Genomic DNA, 21,046 nt, shown 5'->3' with positions numbered 1-21,046 from the left:
TTGCCCTGATGTAATCCTTGATGCACGATGTTAGAAGTGCTCGGCTCGATTCGGATTTGTTGGATCTCCACAAGTGCTCTAGGAGTCTCTTCTGGCGCTTCCTCTCCCAGAGTTCCTCGGTGAACCAAGGAGGCCTCCTGGATCCACAGCCTCGGAGCGGCCATAGTGGCGCAATCCGGTCAAGAGACCCCGTCGCTGCTGAGTTCCAGGCTGCAACCAGGGTCTCCACCGGACTGTGGGCGAGAGTATCAGGAATAACCCCAAGCTCCGTCTGGAACCTCAAGGGGTCCATAAGTCGCCTGGGGCGGAACCATCTGGTCGGTTCCTCCTCCCTACAGCGGAGGTTTGGCCTCCGAAAGTCAAGCCTCAGTAGGCAATGGTCTGACCACGACAGGGGTATGATCTCATTACCCCTCAGACCAAGATCACAAATCCACTGCTCCGAGAGGAATACGAGGTCGAGCGTGTGACCCGCTGAGTGGGTTGGGCCCCGAATTACCTGGGTCAAGCCCATGGCTGTCATGGAAGCCATGAACTCCTGCGCACCATCAGAGTGTTCACCGAGCGAAGGCAAATTGAAATCCCCCAGAACCATAAGCCTGGGGAACTCAATCACCAGCTCGGCTACCAACTCGAGGAGCGAGGGGAGGGCTTCTGCAATGCTGTTGGGAGGCAGGTACGTTAACAGCAAACCCACTTGACCCTTGAGGTCCAACTTCACCAGCAGGGACTCACACCCGACAAGCTCCGGAGCATGGATCCTACGAGGTACTAGAGACTCTCGGATAACAATAGCCACACCTCCACCCCTTCCCTGGGCCCTTCGGCTGATGAAGCACCTGAAAACCTTCTGGGCACATCTCTACGAGGGGGACTCCTCCCTCCGGGCCCAGCCAGGTTTCAGTAATACATGCCAGGTCTGCCCTCTCGTCTAAAATTAAGTCCCGGATGAGGGGAGCCTTGTGAACTACAGACCTGGCATTTAGCGACAACAGCCTGAGATCAGGGTCCTGATTACTCGTGCCATCTGGCCTTGGAGTGGGACTCATAGGGCCGGAAGGAGGGATCTCTGTGACGTAGCGAACCCTCCTTCCCCGGTAATGGCCTGCCCTAAAGTCCCCGCCATATCTGCCCCTCCCTGTTACGACTGTAATGCTCCGGCCCACTCCCGTGTCCATAGTCCCCCCGACCACCCCAGTGACCCCCGCATTCCTCGGCAGGTCCTCCGAATCAAGCATACTCATTCACTCACCCAGGCAGTCCCCACATAGTAGTTAAAAACACAGAATACAACAATAATGGTAATAAAAAACGTTTGACCCCCTTTTGTACAAGAATTACCTTTTCAGTATTTTAGCATCCTCCCCAACAGACTATTGGGAGGTCTGCTTCCCAGGATGTTTGTCTCCACATCTCCTTTATTTTCCCTAGGTCTAGAATTCCTGTTCCCCATTCTGATTCACCAGAGCAGGGACGTGCAGTCACTAGAGGCAAGGGAGGCGAGGCCTCACCAGTGTCCTCAGGAAAAGGAAAGAATTTTAAAGAATTTTTTTAAAATAATTAAAGCCAGGGTAGTTGCTACCAGATTTCGAATCACAATGGCTTGGTGTCTGTCAGTGTTAACCAAAGCAGGAGGCGAGAGAACTTGGGGCCTCTTTTGCATAAGGAATTTTTCACCTTTTAAAAGTTAAGAAAGAGTTAAAAAGCAAAAAATTCCATATGCAAAGAAGGCACTGATCCTCCTGGTCTGGGAGCAGCGAATCATGCTCTGTTGTTGCAGTTGAGCACGCTTACGTTGGGCGGGTTATTTTGGAGGGTGCGCTTCAGAGAAGAGAGGAGTGGGGGAGAAGGAGGGGGCTCGCTCTTCCCTGCAACATGTATGTATTATTTGGTTGGTTCACTAGTTGAAACAGAAATAGTTCCCTGAAGAATATTTAAAGTGGTAAAAAGAAGCTGACTTCTTCAAATGAGGAGCCCTGACGAGGCTGGAGCGAGAGCCACGGAGGCGAAAGGTGAAAAGGGTTGGGGAGGGTGTTCCAAGAGACCCCCTCCCCTTTTGGCACTCTGCAAGCCAGGCCCACAGCGGCAAGAGGCTCAGCTCCACTTCTACCCCCCCCCCCGCTCCAGAGAAGCCAGTCGTGGGCGAGTCTCCACAGCCCCGGTTCCCTCTCCAAGCAGCCCCAGGAGGAAAGGGGCCAGCCCTGCTTTCCTCCCCGGACTTTCCGGCAGTGGAGGACCCGCATTCCGCTCCCTCTTCCAAGCCCCAGTGGCCAGCCTCGGCTCCCGCCACTTTCTTCCAAAGCTCCAGCAGGCCTGCTGAGGAGGAGCCCAGACAGGCTGGAGCGAGAGCCGTGGAGGTGAAAGGCTGGTCACTCGGGGCTTGGCTTCTCTGGAGCGGAGGGGGGGATAGAAGCGGAACTGAGCCTCTTGCCGCTGCAGGCCTGGCTTGCGGAGTGCAAAAAGGGGAGGGGGCTTCTTGGAACACCCCACACCCCTCTTCGCCTTTTGCCTCCGCAGCTCTCGCTCCAGCCTGGACAGGAACCAGCCCTCTTCTGCTGCGGGCGGGACATACACCTGGTGGCCTGCGGCTCCAGCATCTGCAAGGTAGAAGTGTTTGCCCTGTGGGGCAGGCAAAAGCCAAAAGAAAGCACCCCACCGCTTCTGTCTGACATAGAGGCGCCCCGCAGCTGGATCGGACATAGCTGCTGCGGGGGGGGGGGGGGGGGCAAAAGCCGCTTTCTTTCTTTTTGCCTCACCAGCCATAATCTTCACCGCACGTCACTGCACCAGAGACTCTTTCTCCAGCCCCAACTGCACCCCTCTAGTTCCCCCTTTTAAAAATGCATGTAAATTACAGTCCTCCCTACCATTTATCTAGCCCCCCCTTTTGACGTCTCACTAAATTGCCTTAGCCCTTCAAGCTGCTTTTTCTATTAGTAATGTGTGCAGTTTTCTGTTTTCCTGTTTTCTTTTTAGCTGCATAAGCATAGGAAACCATAGCAAACAGTTCATTTCTAAATTATGTGTGAACTCTTGTGGTTAAAACTGTCACCTAGCCTGACTTTGGACCTGCAAACATTTTCTACCTTTTGCTTATAATTCTAAACCCTATTGCATTTCTTAGTACTGGTTCCTAAAAATGTATGATAGCTACAAAAACATTTAACTATTATTGCTTTTCTTACAAAGAGAAACTACATTCACACACTTTCTAAAATAAATAAAGATTGAACTTTGCTATAAATATGAGCAGGGTCTGTAGGATTCTCTGGGAGCCTACACATCCTGTTTTCCTGGTTCCCTTCTGGGAGAAGCCTTCATGGTATCTAAAGCAGAACATCTAGATTCAGTTTTCTTCCATATAGCACTAACTCTCAAGCGCGAACTCTCAAGCTTCCTCTTTCTGCTATGTATTCAGAATGGACAGTGATTAATGTGTGTGTGTGTGTGTGTGTATGTGTGTGTGTGTGTGTGTGTGTGTGTGTGTGAGAGAGAGAGAGAGAGAGAGAGAGAGAGAGAGAGAGAGAGAGAAGTATAGGTGTATATATACGTATTTATGTATGAATAGCATGTGCATATATATGTTATATGTGTATGGACAGAGGCATACTTTCTTTTCAAACAGGTGTAGGAAGTTAAAACCTACCCTTCTCCAAGAAAAATGAAATATCCTAGGAAATATTGAAAAATGCAGAATATTATATTTCCCTGGATAAGAAATGGAGAAACATGTTTTTTGGTAGGAAACAGACTCACTCTTAATAGCCCCCACCTTCCTCAATGGGCCATTAAAATGCCTGAACCAGTCAATTCTACATAACAAAGATCTCCCCCTTTCAGCTCCAGGGTGATGGGATTAAGGCATGATAGTATTAGCCCCTTACCCATATCAACACAGGGCACCTTAGAAGAAGCAATGCTCAACCAAATTTGGACTCAAGAGAGCCTAGAGAGTTGCCCCTCCATGGCCCCATGGGAGTCTGACAACCAATCAGAATGCAAGCTCTAGATCAAAGGCCAGACAGGGCATAAAACCAGGGACTTTCAGCATCTTGCTCTCTTTTCTTCTTCACCCAACATCTGGAAGCATATGATCCCCCTTTTCTGTTCAGGAACTCAAGCCATGTGATCCTGTCCCCCACTGAACCATCTTTCCAAGCAGCCTCCATGTTTCCAGTGTCTTTTCCCCCCACTTGGAGCTGAACCCAGATGGACATTCCTTCCAACACAGGCAACAGAATTTCATTTTTAATGTGTGCCAGTGTGCCAACAGTAAAAAATGACAATAAAGCTTATCTTTTCTTATCTAACCATTACTAGTCCTAACATTCAATTGTGTCCACCTTCAATTGCTAAACTTCAATTGTTTGCTGCCCCTTCATAAGAGAGCAAGAATCATGCTTGGAAAAAATCTGATCACCGGTATAGACTAACTACATGCTACAGCACGCTCACATTTACAACCAGTAGTGAAGGTAAGTGAGTTCCACCCCTGCCCCGAGTACTTTAGACAGCAACTCTCCATGATGAGATTCTAAGATGGGGGTCACCTTTGGTTACTTTGCACAAAGGAAACTCCTTGGTTCATTCCATCCATTCCATTATCTTTGTTGTGCTGTAATGAATAGGATTGAAACATCTCTGGAATACGGGGTGGATGAGACTGCAGTGATTACTAGAGATTTATCTTTTGTTGCAAAAATATAAGCAAGATTCCTTGTTTCTATTACAGGGTGAATGAAAAATGTGTAGTCTTGAACCATGGAGAAAAAACCTCCACTGCAGGAGTGTCAAACTCAAGACCCAAGGGCTGGATCCAGCCCACTGGGAGCTTAATTCTGGACTGCGGGGCGGCCATGGATACAGCAAAGGACCAGCCCACGGTGCCTCTGCCAGCAAAAATGGAGCTTGTTTGCTGTGAAACTTGGACTCCAAAAAAAGGCAGCTAGGAGAATAATGGATGACTTTCAACTGTGTTGTTGGAGGTGATTATTATGCATCCCAAGGACTGCAAAAATGACAAACAAACAAGTCCTGCATTGGAGTTCACAAAAAATATCACTTGAAGCCAGATTGCCAAACAGAGGCTGTCATACTTTGGTCACTGCAGGGAATCACTGCAGTTGAAACTTTTGTAATTTTTGAAATCAGACCAAACAAATGTGAATGAGTGGGTCAATCTATTTCTAAAGTTCTGGGTCTACCCACAAAGATAGGCAGATGGGTCAAATAGGCCTAATAGAGATGTTAATTGTTGAGAATTTAACTTTGGCTATTCTTTTCTTTCTTACAAGTTAAATTGAAAATTTATTATGTAGAATAAAAAATAGAAAACAGATGGAACCTGTATTATAACTATAGAATTCAGCTGTTTTAAAATCAAGTAGGACTATGGGAACATGGAATTTAATAGATCCCAAATAAAAGTCTTTCATTTAGGCACTATTGTCTGAACTGTTGTCTGGACATTACTCTGGTTGCAGAAGATGCAAAAAATTTGCAAACTGTAGTTGTGAAAGTTAGGGAGCATGGTGACAAAAATGTGACTAAGATTTAATATAAAGAAAACCAAACAATGCCACTAGGCACAACAAACAGGATAGGCACAACTTTCTTAAAAATGAAAATATACCGGTAGGTATTTTTGACTTACAACCAACTTACAACTTGGTTTGAGAAGTTAATCTTATTCAAAGTTATGATGGATGCCTTTCCCCAAAATGTATTCACAACATCACAGTTCTGATGTTCTGATGCCTCCTTTATATGGTTACATGACCACATTTCAGGCACTTGGCAACTGGTCTGCATTTGTGGGTGTTTGCAGTGTCACAAGGTCACATGACCTCAATTGACAACATTTTTGTAATGATGGCAGCATTTATGTATCGGTTGCTGCAAAAATGGTTGTAAAATTGGGTCTGTCACACGGTGCTTTGCTTCACAACTATGACAACTCAATGACGGTAACAGGCAGGTTCTGTTCAGTTTTAAGTGAAGAATGTCTATGTACTGAAGTGATGATTATCTTCTGCTTTTTAGGATCAACCATCAACAGTAAAGAAACAAGCAGCCAGGAAATACAAGAAGGAAGAGGGTTGGAGCAACACGTATGCTTTTAAAGGAAAAAGTGAAACCACTCTTTACAACAGGTATAAAAGTAAACTGACCTTTTCACCTGCTTAGCAAAGCAACATCGGATTATGCCTGGATGTGTTCACCACAGAATGGTAAGTCTAAACACTGTATTGTTTAACATGAATTAATTGTTCTTCTGGGTAGATGCTTGCATGAGATGCTTGTGAATGGGCACATTCAGACACTTCTAGTTATCAGAGACATCCAGATTGTTCATGTAGCAAAAGCCAGCCTGGAGGAAAGTATTTATCTGTACTTTATTTTGGCAATGTACTTCCCTGTACTTTATTTCCCTGTACTTTATTTTTGCAAGCAGCAATTTCACACAAGTCATCCTGGGCAGAAACTTAACTCTAGAAAAGCCCTTGCCTAGTAGAGCAACCATAAGCAAACCCCAGTAGCTGGCTGAGGATGTGAGAATCTGGACTGTTTCAGATATTACAATGCAGATCTGTCTGGTTGCTGTGCCTTGATAGCTGGGCTGGGGTTTAATTAAATGGGAACTCCCGTCCTGTTCATGTCAGAGGCACCTTTTAAGGGGCTCCTGGGTTGAAAGGAGTAATGGGTGACATCTTCATTGCTTGAAGGATACCATGGGGGCTTTTTCCTGTCTCTGTCATGGAGCTAGACTGAATGACGGTCTCAGGGTGTAACTTGTAACTCAGGTCTCAAATGTGGCATCCAACATCCTAACTATGTGAGCCATTGCACTCTTTATTAATGTGAGCTGTCTTGATTCTGTCTTGGGATTTGACTCAGGTCAAAAAATCTACTTTCCCTCAATCTTCTAATATAAGGAGGACCATCCCTCCCCCTCTGCCTCAGTTTCCACAACCACCTGCTCCACCTGGAGCCTCACCTGCTGCTGGGCGTCTCCCTGCATGGTAGGAGGCCTGGAGCCAGCAGGGAAGACTTTGTACCTTCCAGCTCAGCAGTGGCCTTTGTCCCTTCCACCTATGCTGAACAGCCCACTCAGGGATTTTCCATAAGCAACTTTTTTTTTAATTGGCCAATTGTCAATACCCAGGGAAAGTGGGTGCCTGAGTTGGACTGATCCTAAAGAATTCACTCCAGGAGTTTGAAAAGTGCAGCTTAGTTTGTCCTGGGACTGAGCATTTAAAAGAAAAGAGTCGTTTCCATGGAATACTAGGATGGCCTCCAACTCTCAGTCTGAAGTGGCTGTACCCCATGATCTGGACTCTGTTATAACAGACTTAATACATCCAATAATAGACCCAATCAGGGGTGGGTTCTGGCAGTCACTCCTGCCGGCTCGCTCATGGGTGTGCCGTGGGCATGATTGATGCATACTGCACACGCATGCACAATGCAATAAAAATTGTTCTGCACATGCGCAGAAGCAAAAAAGAAGATGGAGGCACCTATGGCGCTGCCCAGAGAACTGATTCCAGTGACCCAGGCCGCCAAACCAATACCAGTTCGGCTGAACCCGACTGAACCAGTAGGAAACCACCACTGGACCCAATAATGAACATGCACAAAGCTTTTAAAAATATCTTTGGGGGTTCTTGGTTTGGTCATCTACTATCTGAGTCACGTCCTTCCCTTCAAGTTCTTGCCAAAGTCTAAGCTTGAAAACATTGAGCCTCTTTACAGAAGATGGTCCAGGGTTCCTTGGTGCCATCACCCTGTGATTCAGCACAGCTACTCTGTATTAACCTCACAAGCTACGGCTCACTATAGACAAACCAAAGCCAATCTCTCTGTAGGGAGAACTGTGTGGAATTGAACTGAATTCATGATTGGGAGAAAATACATTATGGGCCTTTTCTATGTCCATATCCATTTCTAGGAATTCTTGCTGGGTGTGAAATCCTGGGCTGCACCTTGATGTAGTCCACAAAGCCTATTCTTATCACTTTGACAAATTTTCCTGGGTTTCCAGCATTCTAAAATCTTGTTGATGTATTTTTGTATAAATAAGATTTATTAAGACCACCAAGTTAAATAAGGCAAATGCTGATGCCTAAGGCAGGATAGCAGCACGAATGATGAAATTCATCTGCTTACATCAGGCATAATTTGTGTTATGATGTCATAAAATGTCATCATTTTGAAGTCATTGTGGCTTGTTATGGCCACTGTGCTAAAGCAAGAACTTCTTTCTCTCGATGGGTCCATTGGTGTTGAGGAATGTTCATTTCTGCAGAAAGCTTTTCTGTCCATTTGGCCACTATATGGTCTCTACAATACAAGAAAAGTGTGTTTGCACGTCTCAACTTGTATAAGAGATGATGGGCTGGATGCAGACAACAATGCTTAATGCAGAGTAAAAGATCCACCATTGCTGAATCTGCTTTTATTCCCATGAGATTTTGAGCGCTTCACAAAGGACTGGTCTTTAAAGCTCTGAAAATCAGAAGCTGGAAATATGGAGTGTCAGTTTCTTATCATCATATTGCAGACAGAAATGGTCTTGTGTTAACAGTCGAAGAAATAATTGAGTTTATAGGACTTTTGGACAGATGCAGAGACACATTTGACAAAAATTGCTTCCCAGCCATGCTATTACTCTCCTATTACTAATATTCTATGTGTCTTTGCAAATTTTGAATTTTGTTTTGGACGATCATCCTCTATATCAGGAGTTCCCACTGGGGAATACTAGGCACCAATATTACTGTTTTAATTCATTGCTCTCCATATCTCTATCCGGGACTCTTTACAATATTACAGAGTTCCCTCATTTGAAGTATCATCTGAGTCAATACTTTCCATATGCAAGGAAGCCTCTCTGTTTGTTCAATTTCTGAACAAATTGTATCCTTTAAGTATATTATATTTAAGGTGACCAGATTTTCAGATTGGTAAAGTGGGGAGGGGGCTTGATTAAAAATTTTATACGGAAAAATTATACAGAAAAATTATGGACTGTGCCAAAATGGATAAATTAACAAAAGAAATACAGCTGGGTGAGCTCTCCGGTGCCCCGCGCTTTCCTGCCTCCTTCCATCACGAACCAGATCACAGACAGTGGTCACATTGAGGAAATGGGGATTTTATAGTATCCTTCCCCTGGAGGGGAGAGGAAATGGGGATTTTGCAGTATCCTACCCCTGGAGTGGGGAGGGAATGGGGATTTTAAGGGTGCGGAGGACGTGCCGGCTCACAAGAATAGAGGGGGGCGTGTGGAGAAGAAGAAGTGTGCCGAGCTGTCATCAGGGCTGCTGAAGCTTGCGAGGGAGCTCTAGAAGCAGATGGGATGGGACTTGGAGTCCTACGATCTTGGCAAGTGGGGATTCCTGCGTTGGGATTTGGAGTCCTAAGACACTGGCCATTGGCGGCTGCTGCGATGGAATTTGAAGTCCGATGCCCCTGATGATTAGGGGTTCCTGCAAGGAGATGCGGGAATAGGGGGGAGGGGTCTGCACAAGCCCCCTGACCCCCTTCTTTAGAAGAGCCGGAAGCATTAGAGGAGGGGGCTTTGCACATCCGACCTCCACCGAAGCCCAGCGCCTGCTTACAGCAGCCCCAGATCGCCAGTGTCTTAGGACTCGGCACGCTTCTTCTTCTCCACACGCCCCCCTCTCTATTCTTTTCCTCAGTTCCCACGGCGCAGCGGGTCCACACAAGTTCCTCGCCTAGTTAAGCGTGCCTTGGATCCCAGCCTCAGGGTACCTTTCCACGGTTGGCCAAGCTCCTGCTCTCCCTGCAAAACATAGCCTCGCTGCTGCCTCTCTCTATTGCCTTTGCCCGCTGTAGGTTAAGAACAAAGTCCACGGTGGGGAAACTGCTTGTTTGTGTGCCTAGGATTCTTTGGGGTGTGTGTGTGTAATTGTCTCCAGCTGAAGGAGCGGAAGCGGGAGGAACGAAGCTCGGAGAAGCCAGGGAAAAGATGCAACCCCCCCCCCAAACTTCCCACATGGGTTGTAGATCTTTTGTAGGGGGAGAGGAGGGAAGGGAGGGGAAGAGGCTCCACGGGTGGGGAAGGGGAGGGGAGGAAAATGGGGGATGCTGCGGAGGTCAAGGAGATGAAGAAGATCTTCATTGTGCCAGCCATCAAACCCTTCGGATCACTATGATTTTGCTGCCGCCATTTGCAAGGAGTGGGAAGGAGAGGAAGGAAGGAGAGAGGGGGGAAGGAAAAGAAGAAGGGATCTACATGGCTCTCCGGCCGGAGGGAGCTGCACAGGGGGGAAATGGGCATCTGTCAAAACCCTGAATCCCGTCTCTCAGCCTCGGGTGGCTGCGGCAGAAGCAGCGAGCGCGGGGGCGACGCTTCACCGGGAGTGACCTCTCTTTCCCCACTGCATAGGGATGTGGGGAAAGGGCTTGGGCGCCCAGTTTTCTCTCCCCCCTTCTTTCCTTCTCTCTCTCTGCTCTGGGAACGGAGCAGCGCTGTGGCGAGCCCCGAGAGATTCCCCCGTTCTCTCTCTCGCTCTCCCGGCCTTTCCAAGCTGAGGCAGCGGGGGTGGGAAGAGGAGTCCAAGGGGGAGGGAGGGAGGGAGGAAGGGGAGGCGGCTGCGGCGGCTGGGCGATGGCCAGCAGCGGCCGAAGTGGGGGGGAGGGAGAGCAAGATTTTGGCGAGGCGGCCATGGGAGGAACCGAGGGAGGAGGCGAGGACGGGGCTGCTTGGGAACAGAGAGGACCAGAGTGCAGAGGGAAAGAGCAGCGCGCGCCCAGCCGCCGCCGCCTCCACTTCGGAAAGTTCCTCCGGCGGATTGTCTTTCCTGCGCCGCCCTCGCTCTGGGAAAGGAGCAGCACTCCGGCAAGCCCCAAGAGATCCCCCTGTTCTCTCTTTCTCTCTCTCTCCCGGCCCTTCCAAGCCGAGGCAGTGGGGGCGGGAAGAGGAGTCTGAGGGGGAGGGAGGGAGGAAGGGGAGGCGGCAACGGCTGGGCGATGGCGGGATGGTGGGAAGCGAGGCGCCGCCAGTGGTGGGAAGCGACCACGAGTCGAAAGAAGGGAAGCAACCACGAGGGGAAAAAGGCGGCGGGGGGACCCGCAGCTCGGTGGGTGTCTCCTCGCGGGACGGAACCGTCTCTCTCTCGCTCTCTCTCTCTCGCCACCGCCCCATCCTGTGGCTGTCACCATGGACGGGGCGGAGGAGGAGGTGGAGAAAGAAGAAGAGGAGGAAGCGGGACGAATCCTTTTGAGAGGGGATGGACGTGACCTGGGAGACACAGGGAAACTCCGCAAAGGGGGAGAAGGAGAGGAGGGCCGTCTCCTCCCCCCAGCGCCTCCCGATTCCCACCGGTAACGTTACTCACCAATTAAGCAGCAAGCAAAAGACGAAATGAAATGGAGCGTGCTAAGCTAAGCGGACTCCAGCCAATCAGTGAGCTGGCTGGGATGGAAAATTTTAAGCACGCAAAGCAAAGTTTTAAGCAAAGTTTTCCATTCCAGCCAGCTCACTGATTGGCTGGAGTCCAGGCCAATCAGTGAGCAGCAGGCTGGGATGGCTTAGATTTTTAGTGTAGAATGGAACGAGCGAGTGAGCTAGCAACTGATGGGCGGGGGAGCGAGTGAGCTGCGAGCGCCAAAATAAAGCGGGGGTTTTTGAGAATGGCCCGGGACGCGGGAAAAATTATGAAAACGCGTGCCTGTCCCGCCAGATGCGGGACGTCTGGTCACCCTAATTATATTTCCAATTGTGGGACTTATCTTACTTGTTCTTCTGTACATTTATTCAATCATATTCATAAAATGTATTGTTTCTTATATTCTGAATATAATATATCTGACGCTGAGAATGCTTTAACGGCATTCTCTCCAGCTCTTTCCCACACACCGCCACTCCTCCACCTCACAGTCACATTTGATATATCAACCAAATTTGTTTGTTCTTTTGCCCGTGATCTTGTAACTGGCCTGGCTCGTTCATCCATGTCTATTATGGCTTGAAGCTGCTCTGCCCGGATCCTCGGCATTTGGTCCGGGCTGGCTATGCCTCCACAGGACAAATCTACATGCCCAAAGGGAGTGGGGTGCCATCGATCTCTACTCCCCAATAAGAATTGGTCTCTGCTCATCCTGCAGGATCTTTCCCAGTGCCTCAAAGCTTGGTAAGTTGGTAGCAAGTCGATGTGCCCATTGATGGAGTTATTGTTGGAAAACCAGGGTTCCTTCAATAGGCGTCCCCCTTTAGTTGCATCACAGGCAACAACTTCAGCCTCTTGAAAATTGCAAAGAACAGCGCTCTCAGATCTGGACACATATGAAGGAGCACAATCACATGTTCAATTTTCAAGAGGCTGAAGTTGTCTCTGTGATTTTAAGAGGAAACAAATCAGTTTGTGATAGGGGACATTTGTGATAGAGGAAGTACTGATAAATGGATCTCCTTTTTGTGCCTCTGTTTCAGAAGGGACAGATGTCGATATGTATGTTGTATTCCTCTGTTGAGGAACGTTTGTGTGTATGTGAGAGAAGATGCAAATTGGGTCTCATAGACTCATGGTTCCTGCTAAAAGAGCAGCTGGTAGCCATGGCTAGGAGGACCATTGCACATAGTATGCCCTTCAGATGGTGTACCAGTGGTATTCATACCTGAACCTGGAGGCCTTGCTCATTGAATGCCCTTATAATCTCTCATTCAGACTACTGCAACATGCTCTGCTTGGGGCTGAAGGTCATTTGGCAACATCATCTGGTATAGAATCAGGCTGGGCAAGTAGTAAATGGTGCCAGTCACATGCAACACTACTTCTGCATAAGCTGCATTGATTATTGGTGTGTTTCCGGGTTCAATTCAAGGCCCTGATGGTTACCTTTAAAGCCCCATATGCCTGGAACTGAGCTACTTGAGGGATTGCCTATTACCAAGAGTCTCTACCCTAGAGACCTACCCATGTGACCTAGCAGAATGAGCATGCTGCAGATCCTGTCAATCAAAGAGTTGGAAGGGACTAGAAGAGAGACTTTTTCCTACTCTATGGAACACTCTATAAAACTGAAAACTACCAATCATTAAGAGAAATAAACCTTAGATATTCCAAAATAGTAACAGAACTATTACAAACTAATTTATTGCACCATTATAATTTTCCAAAAGAAATACTATTCAAATCAGATAAACTATTACATATCACCAAAAATAGCAACTCGTTATTTAACCATTAATAATAAATAATTTTCCCTTATTCCTTCCAGCCATCTTTGAATTCCATAAATAGAATTGAACTCCTATTTTCTTCTAGCCTCTTGGTTTTTTCTGTTGAAGTTTTTATCATCTTTACCCATTTGTAGTTTCCATGAAGGGACCCCAATAAATATTCAATTTAAGAGGATAGTCCACATCACTCTTTGGGTGTTATTTGTATCCTTTGGGGATTTTAAAATAATTCCTTAAAATATAAACAGAACATATTTTTCCATAATAGAGGATTTTTCTAAATGCTGTTTCAGATCCCATGCACATACGCAGAGTGTTTAAGGACTTTAATTAAACACCACCAGCCCTTAATGTCATTTCCCCAATCCCCTTTCCATTAAACTTACCTGCAAACAGGCCCCCCCCACAGTTCCAATAACGCAAAGTCCGTCACAAAGCCCACCAACCAAAATATTAAATCCAAAGTCTTCAAAAGGAATAATATACGTACAGTAAATATATGACTACAAAATTGTACAAACGTTTGTTGAGATTTGAAATGGAACAAGTTAAAATGCATGATGAAATGCACTAAGAATTTTGGTTATAACATACAAATAGATTAATTGGAGATAATGGTCAAAAGGTCTGAAATTCACTCTAACTTAGAACCTAAAAAGATTTTTTATAAGATGTTGTACTGTTGGTATATGATACATTATCTAAAATTTGTAAAGGCACTTCTAATTGCTGTTGAAAATGTGGAAACCATAAAGGGACAGTTTACCACGCATGACACTAATGAAATAGTGAATACCAATATATATGATTATGCAGAGAATTAAAAAAATAATATTCCCAGGAAACTAGAATTTTCCTTACTAGGAATTATGAACAGCCAATTACAAAAGACTCATGGGTGATTGGTTTTATATATGGTAATTGCAGGGAACAAAAATGTAAAGATACAGAGATAGCCACAATGGCAGAGTGAAACACAATGGTGGTAGAACTTTCATAAATGGCTAAATTGACATGTTTGATTAGGGAAGGAAGAAAAATCACTTTATAAAAGGCTAAAAACTCCTTAAGGACTTTTTGCTCAAAATGGATAAAAATGAACTCCTGGATTTACTGGTTCAAAAGGACTGCATTTGGGGAAATGGAACTATATTATGTAATTTTGAGAGGGAAATGGTATCAAGTAATTATTGTAAAAAAAAAAAAAGGCCAGAAATAGCTTCTTTTTGGTTTTTTTATCTTCTTGGCTTTCTATTATTTTCCACACTTTTGTCTATACCTTTTTCTTTACTATTTCTTTCTACTATTTTTTTTTGTATATATAAAGTCATCATTTGAATAGTTATCATTTCATCTCCAACTTCCGTATGTGCATCTCTTTTGATCTGAGTTCAGGGATGGAAGTTACAGTGTTTGCTCTTATGAATGACCTAAATGGGATTAGATAATAAGAAAACACCCTCTACATTTCCATGGCACCCTTCCTGACAATCCAGAAATAACAGTTTACTGTGTTTTTGCACCTTCTGAATAGTGGGGCTCCAAACAGGGATATGCTACTGCAAGGGGAATCTCTCTGCTCATTATGTTAAATCCAAGAGGAAAGCTCTGGGTTCACATCATTGGAACAGACAGGTGGAAACCTGAAGGACGGGCTTCTTGGTTATAGCTTGCCATCTCAGGTCAGGATGAGTGCTGTCTACCTTTTAGGAATATAGCCTGCCTAGAATGTATGGAATAGGTGACATACAGAAACCAGTATGAATGAAATGATAAATAAATTGCTGTGCTTTTGTGAATGAGCTAACTAGTTTAACTTGAATCCTGTTGCCTTCAAATCTCATTTTCCATATTAGTTTAATTCTCTAATTTTAATTTTAGATTGAATATAATCCATCATAATTGACATGAATAACACTGTGAAAGAAGAAATTTACAATGCATTGAATGAACTCCTTGTGAAACAATTAAAAGAATTTAAATGGAGACTAAATTCTATTGATTATAATGGAAGGCCAAACATTTCTACAGCTTCACTGGAGAAAGCAGAGGCAAAAGATGTTGTAGATCTCCTGATTCAACATTATGGAGAAGATGCTCTAGAGGTGTGCATTATTGTCCTTCGAAAATGCAACAGAAATGATCTTGCAGAAAAACTTGAAGAAACTGGACAGAAAGGTAAGAAAACCCAACATATTACAGAAATGTTATCTCCATTAAAGATCAAATGGCAATAAAGATCCATTATCATTTCTTTGCCACTGAATCTTGCTCGTCCGATTTATTGGTGGTGGTTAGGATCAGCAGTCTGAGATTCCAGATCTTGAGCTTGAAATCAAACCTAAGGGAACATCTGCACTATCATTCAGCTTGACATTTTCTTCTCACTGTTAAAATAAATGGATAGACCAAGTTCAAGCCAAAGATGTTAGTTCATTGATCTGAATTTAAGGGAGATCTTTAAAAGTTTAATTTAATCCATCCTTTTTTCCAGCATCCTTCCTGACATAATACAGTATTAAAGTATCTTATAGGTTGTGATGCTACTCTTGCTACTAAGGAAGAGAGCAGGGCATGTTATGCTGGGTGGAGTCAGAGAACAAAGGAGAGCAGCATTCTCTTAATTCCTTTTATGAACTACCAAAATAAAATATTTTTAAACTATATTTTTTCTTCAAATATATATTGAGACAAAATATCCTACCTTTATATACTGTATATATTTAACCCTCAAAGCAACCAGCAAAAAAGAAACTCATTGAACAGATGACTGACACTATTGTGGTATGCAATATATGTTCAATGTGTGTGCTTATGCCCAAAGAATACCCAAATTTTAAATGTATTAAATGTAAACTACATGAACTACTAGAAGAAATAGCAAAGGATCTAGAGGCAACTCTAGCCTAACTCCAACCTTGGCAAGGGATGGGCCATTTGGATGTGGTGGGACGTGGGGAGCGGCAGGGCGTCTTCCATTCTGCAAGGCTTTTTAAAGCTCTGCAGTTCTGCCATTTCCCCCCCCCACCCCCCCCCATCGTGTGGCTCTGCACCTTTTTATAGTGCCACAGCTCTGCCAGATTCTTTTTACAACACTTCCATCCATATACAAAAAACCTCGCAATGTGGCAGCAGCACTTTAAAAAACAATCTTGAAGAGGCATAGCATAGAAAAAAATGGCAGAGCCACAGTGCTTTTAAAAAACGTGCAGAGGTGTGTCGCTGTAGAAAAAAACCTGGCAAAGCCACAACATAGAAAGAAACTGGCAGGGCCATGGCAGTTCAAAAACTTGCAGCGTGGCAGAAGCCTGCTGCCCACACACCACCACAGCCAATCTGCCCATTCGGTCCAGAGCCAATTTGCAGAGGCAACAGCGGTGGTAAGAGGGTCAAAATGGGAAGTACGCCACTCATTGCTGGTGCTATGCTGCCCTCTGAAAACCTGTTCACTCACTCCCCAACTGAAGCTGCCCAAGAGACACTGGTGGTGGGTGTCAAATAAGGAAGCCCCCACCTGCCACTTCCTCCCCACCTTCACCCCTTCCTCTGCTGCAGCTGAATCTCTAGTTCAGCATTCAGGACAGAGCCAACCTAATGCTGCCACCCTCTGACAGCCCGCTTGCTCGTCCTCATGCCTGCTGTCCATCCAGTGCCCTCCCATTGTTGCTCCCCTCTGACAGTCCGTTTGCTGACTCACCTGCTAACTTACCCAGCTGTCCATCCAGCGCCTGCATCAAGTAATCCCGAAAGTGAATTTCCAGTGTTGAGATGTCCTGTGAAGAAATGGGGGCACCGAGTTGGCAGAGGAGACTTGCTGCTGGCAAGAAATCTTGGTCAGCTTTAAGACTCTAATGCCCGAAAGAGATATATACACAATTGGAAAAAACAAAGGAATTGTTATCCAAATTGATGATGTGATGAAGATGGTATGCAAGTTTCCCCAAATTTAAGACGTACTTGGAGAATAAATGGTAGTGGCTTGTAATGTGGACTACACTCACCACACACCACAAAGCCCTCACTGTTGGGAGGTCAAGGATTTCTATCCCCACCATCCACACATGGAAAAGAAATTGGGATAGAAATGGGAGTACTGCAGGAGGAAATATGGGATCCTCCTGGCTGATATCGGCAGTGAGTATTGAGGCCCACATCTTGCTTTCCTAGAAGAATGGGGCGAGGGGGAGCTCAAGAGTCCTTTTTGATAGGAGGGATTTTAATAGGAGGAAGCTGAGGCAAAATAATTTTTCTCCTTCCTGACAAGGAAAACTTTGCCGTATAAAAATAAGCAAATTCCTGATATTTCTTATTGATAATCTATTGATAATCTCACTTCAAACTCTATAATGTGCTACTTTTCTGTTTTATTCAAATTTTAGCTAATGGTGCATGTGGATTCTTCAGCAAATTCTAGCACACTGTCAGTCAGTCACTGCCCATTGCACAAGCCAACTTGTCTTGGCTTTTGCTCCAGTTAGCATTGAGGAAGTGGCTGGGCTCCTTGGGGGTTTGAATCCTGTCCTCTTTTATATCCATGGTTAATTAAGGCCTCCCAGGGGACCACATGTAGTTGAACCCAAGAGATGGGAAATTATTTTTGATGGGAGGAGATTATTCCACCTGCTCAAAAGGAGGTGACAGATCACTTGAAGAAATCAGGAAGAAACAAATTCCATGGTTACCAAACCAATTGTTAAACTGGGAGGATCCAACCATTGTATATAATGTTAAGAGGCATGGTTGGCACAGTGGTTAGAATGCAGTTCTGTAGGTTACCTACAGTTCAGCAGTTTGATTCTCATTGACTCAAGGTTGACTCAGCTTTCCATCCTTCTGAGGTCAGTAAAATGAGGACCCAGATTGTTGGGGGTAATATGTTGACTCTGTAAACAGCTTAGAGAGGGCTATAAAGCACTGTGAAGCAGTATATAAGTCTAAGTGATATTGCTATTGCTAGACATTCATAGAAGTTACAAACCCATGCATGTACTTTTTTGAAAAAAATCTATGAGTTACCCATTTTTATAATGTGTATTTCACTAATTCTAATCCATCTTTAGTTGCAGATGTTGATGCTCACCAACTTCCAGATTCATCAGGTAAGACAGGAATCATTCAAAGGGTCATTGAATTATGTTTAAAACTAATTCAGCATGAGCATTTCCTTTCCTCTCCTTCTCCATCTATGCAAAGTATTGTGAATGGGGAAAACTCCAGGAGGCTTTGTAGTGCTGACCATGGGAAAAAAGGAAGGGAGGAAGGGAGGAGAAAGGAAGGAAGGAAGGAAGGAAGGAAGGAAGGGTTTCCAATACATCCTGCCAGCTTCTCAAAAGGAAACTCAGTTCGACCCCATTGCTTTTTTCCTCTCTCCCTTGTCATTCTCTTTTTCTGCTTAGATAAGGAAATATCTAAAATGATTACCCAACAAGGCAGAGGTTTCTAGTATTACATTATAATTGTTGATTCATAATTTCTGTTTGTACACAATTTATTCAGAATGTGTAAGTAACATGAAGTCTTCTGTCCATTGGCTAATTGAGGCCATAAATGTTCCTTTGTAATCTTAAACAAAAAGTCTCCTACTGCTAAGAATGGCAGAGAGAATCATTTTTTTGTTGTCCAGCAACAATTTCCAGGAAATAGTTCAAAAGAATATAGTCACCACCAAAAGTTAAAACCCAAATCTGTCTGAGGCATATAATAACCTCCATTCTAAATATAATAGTAAGACTTTGCAAATATGTATTTTTAAATGAGATGTTATTCCTGTTATATCTCATAAACGGCAGTGCTTATTAATTCCTTTTGTACAGAAATGTAATAGGGATCTACAGATCAATAATATTATTTTATGTTGAAAAAATATGATCTCCATTGGACATTTTAATATAGATTTGGGTTTTTTTTCATCCAAGGTTTTTTATATTTTATATTTTTATATAAGAACAAAGAGTTGTTCTGGTCATTTCTTTTACATCCTCTCATTTACATAGTCCCTTTTACATCATAGTTTCGTTTTCACTTTCTGCCAAATTATTCTCTTCCATTACTTTTCATCTTTATGATTATTTTTTCTTAATACATAAACAATATCTTCAATTGCCCCTTCAAAGTAACACCAAAGTTTCCTTTCTTATTTTCTCCATTGGTATATTTTGCTACAAACAGCATACATTCTCTAGTTCAATTTAAGGATAAAGAGCATTTCTTTCAATTTTTTTCTACAATTAACAATGTACTATCATTTCTTTATTTCTTAATTAGTTACATCACAATAACAATCTTACTACTATTCTCTTTAGTCTACAAATATAGTTCTTTTTCCCTTTCTTCCTCTTTTAATCGTTTTCTCTTGGGCTCTCAAAAATTCCAATTTTAATTCTTTTCCTTTTTCTCCCCCTTTCCCCTAACTTCTTTTTCTTTTTCCTATTTTTTTATTATTGTATCTTTTCTTCAAAGTATTTACTTTTATTATTCTAGTAACTTTCCCCAGGGTTTTCCCTGTTCTCCTCCTTTCTTTACTATTTTGTGGTTTCTTTTTTGGAACATCTCCTTTATCTGTTTTTACTTTGTGATTATATATCCCAGTGAAATCTTCTATCTGCATTTTATTTTCAATTCTTCTTTTTCCCACCTTATCTTCCTGTGCCGCATTTGTGTTCCCCTCTTCTCCTATTCCTTGTTCTGGATGTTCCCTTTGATTTCCTGGCTTTTCTTTACCAATTAACATTTCACGCATGCTTTTCAGTATCACAAATAGTTCATCATACATCCAAATCTCCATTATGCAAGTTTAACTATTTTAACTATATAACTATTTTAACAGATTTTTAAATTTTTGGGTTCTACCACATTTAATTGCAAATTATGGTCTTCCAAATTCTGTTGCTCAATTTTAAAATTTGCCCAGACCAATCCAAATTAAGGTTTGCTTTCTCTTCCACTGCTATAGATAATTACAGTCAAAACAATGTTTTTGTTTACAAAGTCTCTTCCTGTATCCAAGGTCACACTGCAGCCGCAACTCTCACTCCCCCCCCCCTTCTTTCTTTTTTTTGAAAGGATTTTTTTTAATTTTTGGTTAAACAGACAAACACAACAGAAAAATAAAATACAATAAAATAATCTTTTGTTACATATTGTAGAAGTTTGTTGATTGGTTATAAATAACTTTTGTTCATCTCTTCCACAGTCATTACTTATAATTCATATCACATTGTATATTTTAAATCAAAAATCTTTATATATCTTACTATCAACATCCCACAATTCTCATTTGACTATTATTGTTTTAATGTCCTTTTGCATAAAATAATCCAAAATTAAAAAACACAACCACATAATGATATTTCATTAATTATTTCTAATATCATCTAATAACATTACACCTTTATAGCATGTTCTAAGTAAGAATTAGTTATGATTGATAACAAAATTTCTAATCCTTTTTCCAAGTCACTGTTTACTATTTGTATCCCAAAATTCTTTTATTGAGCCAATACATACATACATACATACATACATACATACATACATACATATATAATAAGTATATCCCCTTGTCATTTCATTGTTATTATTATAATTGTTATTTATTAATAGAAATTCATTCGCTAATTGTATCAGGTTTCCTCTCTTCAAACCAACATGTGCGTACCTTGTTTTCATTATCAATTATTTATTTAACATATCACTCTAAAGATTACTAAATTACTAATCACTAATCATATTGTAGAAGTGTGTTGATTGGTTACAAATACCTTTCATGCATCTCTTCCACAGTCATTGCTTATAATTCAAATCACATTATGCATTTTAAATCAAAAATCTTTATAT

This window comes from Thamnophis elegans, unplaced genomic scaffold (genome assembly GCF_009769535.1).
Source record: "Thamnophis elegans isolate rThaEle1 unplaced genomic scaffold, rThaEle1.pri scaffold_62_arrow_ctg1, whole genome shotgun sequence".
In the NCBI taxonomy this organism is placed as follows: Eukaryota; Metazoa; Chordata; class Lepidosauria; order Squamata; family Colubridae; genus Thamnophis; species Thamnophis elegans.
The sequence above is the reverse complement of the archived record's forward strand: the minus strand, read 5'-3'. Positions refer to the sequence as shown.